Raw genomic sequence first — 13,475 nt, forward strand, 5'->3', positions numbered from 1 at the left:
ATTGGTGTTTGATGTATTGTATTATTTCCTTGCAGATACTTTCTATTGCTAACCTTTCAGTCTTTCCTTACCCACAGCCAATAACTTTCTCATTTCCCTAGCACCCACACTATCTATCACGAGTTTAGTTTTTCTGACGTCCTGTCATAGTAAAAGACGTAACGAAAAGTATCTTCGTGATACGATAATCAGGTTACCAGCTATATGGTCGTGTCCGTGGTACGAGCGTCAGGTTACCAGATATATTACCGTGTTCGTTATTTTGTGGTACGAGAGCGAGGTTGCCAGGTACGGCCGTGTTCGTTTTCTCGTGGTACGAGAGTGAGATTACCAGGTATATGACCGTGTTCGTTATTTTGTGGTACGAGAGCGAGGTTGCTAGGTACGGCCGTGTTAATTTTTTCGTGGTACGAGAGTGAGATTACCAGGTATATGACCGTGTTCGTTTTTTCGTTGTACGAGAGTGAGGTTACCAGGTATATGACCGTGTTCGTTCACTGTGTGATAGGATTTGGGGATTACATCCAGTCTTGCAGCAAAATCTATTTTCCCTGTATTTTTTGGTAAATCAGGGAGTAAGCCTGTTATACTCTCTTACACATGCCTTGCTTTTTTCTTTGAAGTTTCTTCCTTGACTTCCAAAGTTTAGACTTATAACATATGAAGCAGCCTTTGATGAGAAAGGGTCAAATTATTATAACTAATTAGATGATATTTACACTAATAATAGTAAAGTCTCCAATTAACCTCCATACGCTTGTTTCTAAGATCTTCATGACAAATTGTAGACGGCATTTTGTGACAGTGTCACAATCATGTTCAAAGGAAAATGTATGCTTCATTGGGTTGACAAGAGCTTCTTTTATTCTCTCAAAAACTTGTCTTCCATCATGAAATCGTTTAAATTGAAGAGGTGACATCGTAAGCTGTTTTCTGATGAAAACTTATTTTCCGATATAGCTTCTTTAATTGACCATTCGTAGCTAATAGGATATGAAGAAACCCAGAAAGGGATAACAAATAGGTGATCACATACATATTAAACAATACGGTTCTTTAGGATTATAAATGAGAGATTAGAATGGTTCCTTTGAAATTTGTTAGTCTGATTAGAAAAAGAAAAAAATGCCAGCAAAGCGTTCTGTTTAAAACATTGTATTAGTATATAACCATGACATGTTATCGTCAATATAGTTCCAAACCACTAAAGGCCGACTACTTTGTAGTGACCTATATCTACGGATTTCACCGATGTTTAGGTTTGGTTAGACTTCCTATTTGCTGTCTTAATTTAAATTAGAACGCTCATTAAATAACCCAACACATATACATCTAAAATTATATCACAGCTTGGGAATATTATTTTCTTTCAAGCTTATGGGGTTCCTATATTTCACTGATATCTCAGGCATTGACTTGGACGCCATTACGTTATACATATATCGTAATAGACCTGAGGGCTTTAAAGCTATAACATAATGGATGGGAAGGATGGCTTTTCTATGTCATAAAATTTAACATGTTGTTCATGACAATTAATATATAAACTGCTGAAAGAATGAATTTAAACATTGTAATGTATTAGAAATGTTCAGATCGCGACTTCTTGATATCTGTATTAAACCGTTCATGTTTTATGTCAAATGTGATTGCCGGTCATGTGGTAACAAACGTCATCGAGTTCAGCCTCGCATATTGTTAAATACTCACAAAATCTCATGGAATATTATTTCATATGATTTTTTTACACCCAGAAATATGTTTATTAAACTAAAATTCTCATCCAAATCATAATTTGAATAGCACTAAGCTCGATGACTCCAGCAGCTGACATCACGAAAACACGTCTGCAGGAAAGATAGCCGACACTAGATCACATAACCGGTTCCACACAGGAAATTTGTCAAGTTCACATTTTTGGTTAAATTTCAATTGTATGATTGTAAATGCTGGCCTTCTTTTATACAAGTATAAGTATGTTTTGAATATTTAATAGTGTATTCTTCATTTTAATGCTGGTCAAAATATTTTAATGTTATCAGCGTTCATTGGTAGTTGTGAACACTTCACCCTAGCTTAACAGTTTTGGTTACGACTTCACGTATGTTGACGTTTGACGGACATGAAATAATACGTAATGTTTATATATTTGCTAATGACAGAGTGTAAACGGACAAGTGATGATAGTTAAATTGTATATTAACCCTCTGTTTATATCGCTGAATGTAGAGTATCTGTTTGGCACCATCCGACCTGTTCGGCGTCTGTAAGTGCAATGACTGGTTAAATTTACGTCACATCACTATTTTCTGAAGAGTATAAATAGGAAAGAAATTCGAAATTCCGCAGATAGCTGTCAACATTAGCGCCTCTATCAACATCTCTCTACCAAATGAAAAGAACAATGTATTGAGGTAGTTGTAATTACAACTTTATTGAATGACATTAAAAAACTGATGTATACTTACAATAATAAGACAAGTCATGGAATTTTAATTTCTTTTTTCTCAAAAATAGACTGGAATTACATATATAGTACATCAAAAGCAATCAATTCAATTCAAACAAATTCAATTCACTGCTATTGATGCAAGCTTAATATAAAAGTAATATTGTGCCACATTAAAAAGCAGCTATCTCCCGCCACACTGAGAATTTAGGGCTAACGTTCAAAATACTTATTTCGTGGGTTGTCCATTTCTTGCTGAACAATTAGGTCAAGGTTATGAAGGCCAGCATATTATAGAATTTGTGTATTGCATACGTTACACGTAATCAAACACACACATTCATTTTTGAGTCATATTTCTTTTATTAAGAATCTTATCACAATTTCATAGTCAAAAATTAAAAGGTCCTGACTTTAAGCAGTTCTTTAAATTTATTATTACATTTACACAATTTAGCCCATACCCCCAATCTGTTACAATCTCTCTCTCTCTCTCTCTCTCTCTCTCTCTCTCTCTCTCTCTCTCTCTCTATATATATATATATATATATATATATATATATATATATATATATATATATATATATATATATATATATATATATATATATATATATATATATATATATATATATATATATAATGATATTATTACCCTTAGAAAACATACAAACAAGCTGAGAATATTTAAGGTAGGAAACATTATTAGGTCTTTAAGTTTGTTTTTGACGTTTTAAGAGCACTCTTCAAAGGGGATCACTGTGTCTTTGTGTCTAAGTTCAGTGGGCAAATCGTTCCAGGTTGTTGGGCCCTGGTATGCAAAAAAACGTTGTCCATATGACTTCATTTTCATAGTGGGAATAATGAGTATATAGTTGTCAGAAGAGGAGTGTAAGTATCTTGCTGGTGTGTACACATGGGTGAGGTGGAATAGGTATGTTGGACTGAAGTCCGTCAGTGAAACGTAGCACATAGAACAAATTTTGTGTTTGATTCTGGATCGAATGGATAGCCAGGGTACAGAGCAGGGGGAGGTGTGCTCTGAACGTGGTACTCTAAGGATGATCCGAGCAGCTGTGTTTTGAACTTTTTGAAGTTTCTGGAGTAGATATTGAGATGATCCAGACAGAATTGAGTTACAATAGTCCAGTCTTGAAAGTACTAATGAACATACAAGTGTTTTAGTGGCATCAGCTGAAAGATATTTGCGAATAGAGCTGGCATATATATATAATGTTACGATTCTATCGTCATAACGAAGTAACAGAGAAAAGCAAAACCAACAAGTTTTATGAAACTTTAAACAAAATTTAATTATCAATAAAAGTTATAGTTGAAAATGTGAGAACTTACAGTATTTCAAGTGTATCCAGAATAGTTCTGACAATTTTCAATTAAAGTCCTACATGAATGAAAAATTCTGTATAAGTTTTCAAAACCGGTAATGTACTGTTTACCAAGAATCGGGATGTAGTCAAGATGGTGTCATCCAGAACTCATTCGAATAATTCACGGTAGTTCCAAAATATTATAGACCAAATAATGAGCACTTTCTATATCCACCGGGCAGTCTAAAAAAATGTTTTTTCCTTTCGAATAATATCTAAGTACAACATCAAATGCGTCTGCAGCCTTACAATAGGAACACAAAAAATGAGGATAACTCCAAAATCGGAATGAATCTGATTGCTGAGTTCCCTCCTTATATACACCTTCTATTACAACTGTATTTACAAAATACCTCACGTGACGGATCTTACTATTCATTTTGCTTTGATTTTTCCTGTTCATGTAAGCAAGACGAAAAACTGTTACAGATCCTAATATATTGTTTTAATCACCCATCTCTCTTTCTTTCTCCTTTGTCTCTAAATCTTTCATAGGTTAATAGACATCGTGGTATGGCACAGGCGAAAATCCGCTATGATCGCTGTTTCAAGAATTTTCACGCATAACTTGCGAGAGACAAATCTAACATATTTTGGTAAAGCTGACATACGAACCAGCGGGGGTGGGGGGTTCGCACATTTTAATATTTAAAAAGATAGGTTTCAAATACACTCACGCACACAAAACAATTCATTAAATAGATTTCAGTATGTGTGTGCCTCATAACGAAGAAATTTACCATAACTCTCGACTAGCTATTGTAACTTTATATCATTAGTATTTTGAACCAGTGGCGTCGCTAGGGGGGTGCGGGGGGTGCGGACAGAACCGGGTGACACCATCTCAGAGGGGTGACACCAAAATGAAAAATTGCAAATTTTACAGAGCACACACTGCTCAGTCTAGTCGGATTTCATAAGCGGATAACCGATCATAGTTAAATACATGACTAGCAGGCACAGGGTGCCACCATGCAGTCTGCAGAGCGTCTGGTGCTTATTTTTGTCATTTTTATACTGTGGACTTATTTTAAGAAGAAGAAATCCATGGTGGAAGTCTGGAGGGGTGACACCATGAGTTTACCGCACTGGGTGACACCAACCCTAGCGACGCCGCTGTTTTGAACAATGGAAAATGTACACATACCATTAGGACGAATGTGTTCTTTAGGCTACTTGATGTAAGATCACGTTAAAAGGTTTCGTCCAGCTCGAAATATTTTTCTCTCACTCCACAAATTTCCACGTATGTTGTAGATAGAGAGAACGAGAGGTAAAAGGAAAAGCAGACGGACTTTAGATAAAATTCTGTAACACGTTTAATTCATTTAGAAGACGGGAATTGTTAAGATTTTCATCGTTAATTTCATATGATGATTAAAAAGTGGAAATTCCTAACTGATCAGGAGTGTTTAGAAGCAATAGCCAAGTGTTAAAACCATGGTTATATAAATGTATTAGTGTGCCGACCAGAGGTTGATAACCCACAGTACTGATGACTGTTGGTATACCCACAGTACTGATGACTGTGATATACCCACATTACTGATGACTGTGATATACCCACAGTACTGATGACTGTGATATACCCTCAGTACTGATGACTGTGATATACCCACGGCACTGATGACTGCATACCCACATTACTGATGACTGTGATACACCCACAGTACTGAGGACTGTGATATACCCACAGTAATGATGACTGTGATATACCCACATTACTGATGACTGTGATATACCCACATTACTGATGACTGTGATATACCCACATTACTGATGACTGTGATACACCCACAGTACTGATGACTGTATACCCACGGTACTAAGGACTGTGATATACCCACATTACTGATGACTGTGATATATCCACATTACTGATGACTGTGATACACCCACAGTACTGATGACTGTATACCCACAGTACTAAGGACTGTGATATACCCACAGTAATGATGACTGTGATATACCCACATTACTGATGCCTGTGATACACCCACAGTACTGATGACTGTATACCCACATTACTGATGACTGTGATATACCCACAGTAATGATGACTGTGATATACCCACAGTAATGATGCCTGTTGGTAATTGCTTTATACCAACTCGTTATAGCCATGTCATCTTTAATGCTTGTGGTATATATGAATGGATAGATAAATAAACAAATAGATGGATAGAAAAATGGATACATACATACATACATACATACATACACATACATACATACACATACATACATACATACATACATACATACATACATACATACATACATACAGACATACAGACATACATACACATACATACATACATACATACACATACATACATACACATACATACACATACATACATACACATACATACATACATACATACATACATACATACATACACATACATACACATACATACATACATACACATACATACATACATACATACATACACATACATACATACATACATACATACATACATACATACATACATACATACATGCATGCATGCATACATACATACATACATACATACATACATACACATACATACACATACATACATACATACACATACATACATACATACATACATACATACATGCATACATACATACATACATACATACATACACATACATACACATACATACATACATACATACATACATACATACATACATACATACATACACATACATACATACATACATACATACATACATACATACATACATACATACACATACATACACATACATACATACATACATACATACATGCATACATACATACACATACATACATACATACATACATACATACATACATACATACATGCATACATACATACATACATACATACATACATACACATACATACACATACATACATACATACACATACATACATACATACATACATACATACATACATACATACATACATACATGCATGCATACATACATACATACATACATACATACATACATACATGCATACATACATACATACATACATACATACATACATACATACATACACATACATACATACATACATACATACATACATACATACATACATACATACATGCATACATACATACATACATACATACATACATACACATACATACACATACATGCATACATACACATACATACACACATACATACATACATACACATACATACATACATACATACATACATACATACATAGATACATACATACATACATACATGCATACATACATACATACATACATACATACATACATACATACATACATACACATACATACACATACATACATACATACACATACATACATACATACATACATACATACATACATACATACATACATACATACATACATGCATGCATGCATGCATGCATACATACATACATACATACATACACACACACATACATGCATGCATGCATGCATGCATGCATGCATGCATGCATACATACATACATACATACATACATACATACATACATACATACATACATACATACATACATACATAGAGAAAATTTATATATGATTGTATATGTAAATATATGGACATCCAGCATTGGAAACAGAATGATAGAGTATGTTCAATAATGGGTGCACAAATTTTATTAATCTTCAAGTTTCCGCGTGATGTTTTTGTAATTTATTTTTCTTTTTTAAAAGATAACACTTTAGAACTGAAGACGATTGTCAGAAGATGTTAAAATGGATCGATCTAGAAATCTTAGACACAAATATTTGTATGAGCAATACAATCTTTCCAGTTTATAGGAAGAAAGGGATTTAGCTGTCAAAATGCTAGTTTAAAGTCGCTTTAGAAAATTAAGCAAATTCTTATGTTTACAGTTCTACCGGAAATAAACTTTGCAGACATGCCGAGAAAAGCAACAACTCTCGAGTCGTCCAGTTCAAATATATTCTACATGTCAAAGATTCAGGCAAAGATTTATCTATGTAGTATTGGTAAAAAAGAAATGTTTAAGTCAAAATAAACACACATATAAGTGGTATACTTTCCTTCATAATCCTTTATTTTCGACTCCATACACCACATGTAGGGAAACACGTTTAAGGTGGATTAATACAGTGGGCAATTTCGCGCCTAGTTTAATCGCTTACTAAACCTTCCATATATCCCTCCGCCACACACGTTCTGCCGGATGCATTTCGTCTGTCTTCAAGCGATTCGTGTTAGAACCAATATTAACGAATTGATGAAAGAATAGTTGAATAAAATGAATACAATTTCCTATACTTCTAAACACACAGTGTAATAATCTTTTTTTAAACACACCGTGTAATAATCTATTTTAAAACACACCGTGTAATAATCTATTTTAACCTCTTTTTTTCAAAGCATGCCCTATACTTTAAAGAGATACGAATCTATAACACACACACAAACACTCGCTAATAGCATTGATGATGGTAAGTCAATGTTAATCGTATTGAATAAAGATTAACTATATGTTTCCTATTTACACTAATTCCAACTAATTTGAAAGAATATTCCCCACAGAGTTAACGAAATTTATTGTTATTTCAGTTAAATTATTAATTATTCTTTATGATTGATTGTATGATTAACAAAATGTTTCGATGTTTTCGGCTATGAAGTAATTTTTTTTCTAAAAGATATATATGGATTAGGAAACTCTTCAAATATCTATTGAATGTTTGTAAATTGGGGAACTCTTAATGTATCTAACGGTTGCACTTTCATGGCAAATGACTCAAGGACGAATACGAAACTATTATGAATAAAAACATACAATTCTCAGTCTTTTATTTGTATTCATTAATGTTCTAATCAGATTCGTAAACAACTACATTTAATATATATAAATGAAAAGATAGAACACTTTAAGCTGACATCCATCTTTTGTATAAGATGTCATATGGTTCGCTAGAACATTTTACTTCATTCTTAAAGGATAACTGGTGTTTGTGTGGAAGTGCTGAGGAGGAGAAAAGGTGACATTGGAGAGGTAGAAAATGATACCGAGGACGAGAATGACAAATACAAGGAGGCATTTTAAATATCAAATGAGGGGAAAAAGAATGTTAGGAAGATTATGAGAAGATGAATAAACATTTTAGAAACATTCATCTGAGTTGAACAAAAAAGATTCATTACCCTGTGTTTATATTGATGCATAATTATTAAAATATAGGGTCATTCTGAAAAATGGCCTTATTTACACAAGTCCTTCAATTCAGTTAACTGTGTCATGGTTTTCATTGGGATTCTTTTCATTTCATTGGATGGTGGTTGTGTTTTTTTCTATTCAATACCATAATTTAAGATTTCTTTCAAAATCGAAGATAAATGAGAATTACATACATACATACACACACACACACACACACACACACATATATATATATATATATATATATATATATATATATATATATATATATATATATATATATATATATATATATATATATATATATATATATATATATATATATATATATATATATATATATATATATATATATATATATATCCTTGATTTATTCCAAACATAATTTCAATAATTTCATACTTTAGTCAGGCAACTGTCAATACTTTTCGCCCTGATTTATATCTTCTGAGAGTTTTGAAGACTTGCTGTCCTCAAACATTACCTCACTTCGCTCTCACTTAAAAAGTCTTAGAAATAAAAGTGCAGCCTTAAATTTCGGTTGGAAATGTACGAAATTTAACCTTTGTTAAAGGTCAAATTAAACACACTCACACAGTGAACCTTTTTCCCTTCGTGTCTGAACCACCAGCGTCGTGGATCGTGCATGTTTAACACGGAGTTGAAACAGTGAAACATAAACAATATTTTTTTAAAAATGTTACACGATGTAAGTCCTGATACAAAGAAATCAGCTGAAGGTTTTCCTGTTTAACTTAATCGAATGCATGATTATCTTTAATCCCACCAAAGACTTCCTCCACTAATTTACCGCCCGTGCATCCAAACACCGTTCTCACTTTCAAAGCATCACGTCTGCTTCAGTCAATCTCCGGCGTGTTGCAAAAGCCTGTTTTGACTTTGCCATATCCGTCATGTTGTTTTGTACTTCCCTGCTTGTCGGCGGAACCACCACAATTCACGGTTAAATATTAAGTATTAAAGCGACAGAATTGGTGATGGAGTCGTCAATATAGCGGACAATACATCCTCATATTGGCTCTACGATCTATTATTGCCATTTTTGCAAAATTCATTGGCTGTCGAAATATACAAGGGAATATATTTTTGATACCTAAGATAATGCGGGTAATTTATCATTGTAACTTATTCTCTGACTGTCAAGAGTAAAGCTTTGTAAGATCAATCGAAAGTGAAATAGTTAATGCGGTCATTTTCTGCGACTGTATGTGGTACATAGATATGTATATATGAAGACGAAGAAAAAGGTGCGGATGAGGATGAATATGATGACTACGACGACAAAAAATGATGAATAAGATGACGATGATGACGAAAACGAAACTACATGATGAAGAAAATGCAGCAGAAGATGATGAAGTTGAAGAAGAAAGAAGACGAAGACTCAGAAGAAAAAGAAGACAAAAATGAAGAAAAAGACGTAGAAGAATGACAATAAGACGATGACGAAGAAAACAAGGACGAAGAGGAAGACGAAGAAGAGGGATAATTGTAAGACGAAGACGAAGAAGAACAAAAGAGTGAATGGGTTCTACTGTCTTTTCTTCTTCTGAAATCTCTTCTTTTCACCCCTTTTTCTCTCCCTTCACTGTCTTTTTCTGTACATGAAACTCTGAAGGTCAATGCTGTTGCTCATGAAACATATAACAATCATCGTAGCTTTTGTTTCGGGACTTATTTTCTCCGTTCATATGATAACGGCTCCCTTTTATTTTGGTGTTCTGTACAGGCATAATACGTATCTTCACTGTTATCTCATGAGTAATGTTGAATTTCCTGTTGGACGCTGTGTGGTTTCCAAACAAGTTTCTGTTACTCTTTAACCAGAAATGTGAACTTTTCCACTTCTTCATTTTTCACAGAGAGAGAGAGAGAGAGAGAGAGAGAGAGAGAGAGATCTTTTACAAGTGCAGTGGAAAACATTCCAGTCATTAATTTAGACAGCTCAATTTCACATAGCATTAGAAATGATTGGGTCTATCCGGTAACCTGCAGTAGATACACTTTGCAGGAGAGAGAGAGAGAGAGAGAGAGAGAGAGAGAGAGAGAGAGAGCAGGGTGAATACAGTCAAATAATAGTTAGCACAGCATGATCGAACGTTATCATGAAACTTTACCGAAAAGACACAAGTAAAGTCACACCGACGATGACAACGTTCTCTTCTGAAAGACACGGATACATGTAATGTTATATGCGTCGGTAAATCCGTATGTATTACTACAACAAGAGAGAGAGAGAGAGAGAGAGAGAGAGAGAGAGAGAGAGAGAGCCAGTCAACATCATCCGAGAGTGTAGGCATTTTTCATTGCCAAATAAAAACAAAAATAAGCAGAAAAGAAGAAAGTTGTGTGTGCGTGTGTACATCTGTGCATTTATGAAAGAAAAATGAACAAAAATATATATTCATATAGTCATTTTTTAAGAAAGTAGAAGGGCATCATAAAGATAGATAGAAAACAAGATAGATAATGCATGTATAGATCCTTCACAAAGCGTAGAAAGCAAAAAACTAAAACAAGTCAATACTAAACTTCAATCACCAATTCACAGTTTTAGTGACCACCGTCAGTCTTATTGACCAACACACATCTTTACAGACCAGCACATATCATATCTGACAAAGATAAATCCTTATTAATACTCACCCTTACTAACACCCACACACATACATGCAAATTCGTGGGTAAAGGCAGTGGTGATGTAAAGTATGTGGAGAATTATGAGGAATAATAGATATTCCTACAGACCTACACACGTTCTTAAAAACAAACACTCACATACACATAATAATCAGATAAAGAACAGTTATCTGATGGTCAGTAACATAATTACAATCCAACACCCACTTGTACCTTCCAATACCCACCTTATAAAAATGGACGAGGGAAAGGACGATGGTCACCAACAGATAATTTCAATTCAACCCTCACCTTTGCAAACAAAACTGAAGATCGAAAGGAGACAGTGATGAGACATGTCTATTGCATCCACCCACTGCTAGGGCATCCTGAGATATCTCTGTCGTCGACACCATGTTAAACTATAAAATAAACGACTCCGTTGACTTGGCATTACTTCAGTCATCTCCAGGTTGTGACCCATAATGTTAAATTTCATTTGACCCCATATCAGCACCCAATGCTATAATTATAGACGTTTTTGAAGACTATATTCCGGTTGACCTAATACTGGCTCAATTTAAGATGGACAGAGAGGATATTTTCAAATGACCCATACTAGACTCCCTGTCCCCCCAGTCCCCAGGGACCCCTTTAACTGCTAAGAGAGCTAAATGAAATTCTGTCCGCCACTGCCTTGTATAAGAAAATTTCCTGATGAATAATAACCATGCAAGCAGAGAGTTCAACCATGATAACTAAATGAGGAGAGAGAGAGAGAGAGAGAGAGAGAGAATTGACAAATGAGTGAAAGTTTAGACAAGTTCCGAGAGCATACAGGATTTATTTTCTTGACACGAGACACTTGCGGATTAAGGCCTACCAGGGCCATAAGCAATAAAAATAATATCGTGCCCCCCGCCCCCCCCCCCCATGAGAAACTCAAGAACCGCCCAACCCCAAATAATAATAAAAGCTAAAAAAGGTGCGAAAATACCAGAGTTGTCATCATTCCAAATCAAAATACTCGTACCGGCAGGTCGAAATGGTAATCTATAGTTAATTAAATTTCATCATCAAGAATTAAATTGAATGTTTTCTGTTGCCCTAAGCACGTGCTTAGTGTGTTTAATGGGTTATTGCAAAATTGCTTTGATTTTCAATCCGCTTTTCCTAGTCAGTCTTGCTTCCGTGTGTGTGTGTGTGTGTGTGTGTGTGTGTGTGTGTACTGTCCGTACAGTCACTGCCTGACAAAATCTCTGAATAGTTGTAACGGCATCTAAAATATTCATCTTATAAATACTATAAAAATTTAAGACCCAGGGTTAAAATGAAATAATTATGACCTGGCTTTTGCTAATTGCGCTTATTGGTGACAGTATTATTTATGAGGGAACATCAATATAATAAATGTACACGGATTTTCTTTATCAATCTTCCCTGCTGCCGGTGACAGTTTTCAAACTATTATGCAGAAAATATATCGGACGAGGTTTTGAACAAAAGCAAAGATATTTCTTTCTCTTCTCAAAATGAAGAAAAAACATTCTGGATATCTTTGACTTTATTTATTCACAATGGTTCGATATTTTTCATAATAACCAAAACACTTGTACATACTTCACTCGTTTGCTGGCATAAGATTGTAATTTATTTAAAAATGAGCTACTAATCGTTTTAAAAAGTTTTCATATGATAAATGTAACACGATAATTAATGACAAGGATCCAATCAGGTTCACAATTATTACTGTCCATGTTATATCGGGATAATACGGATATCATGATCTTATTGTGTCATTTCCTT

The sequence above is a fragment of the Sinohyriopsis cumingii genome, chromosome 13 (assembly GCF_028554795.1).
Source record: "Sinohyriopsis cumingii isolate HCF-2022 chromosome 13, ASM2855479v2, whole genome shotgun sequence".
Taxonomy (NCBI): domain Eukaryota; kingdom Metazoa; phylum Mollusca; class Bivalvia; order Unionida; family Unionidae; genus Sinohyriopsis; species Sinohyriopsis cumingii.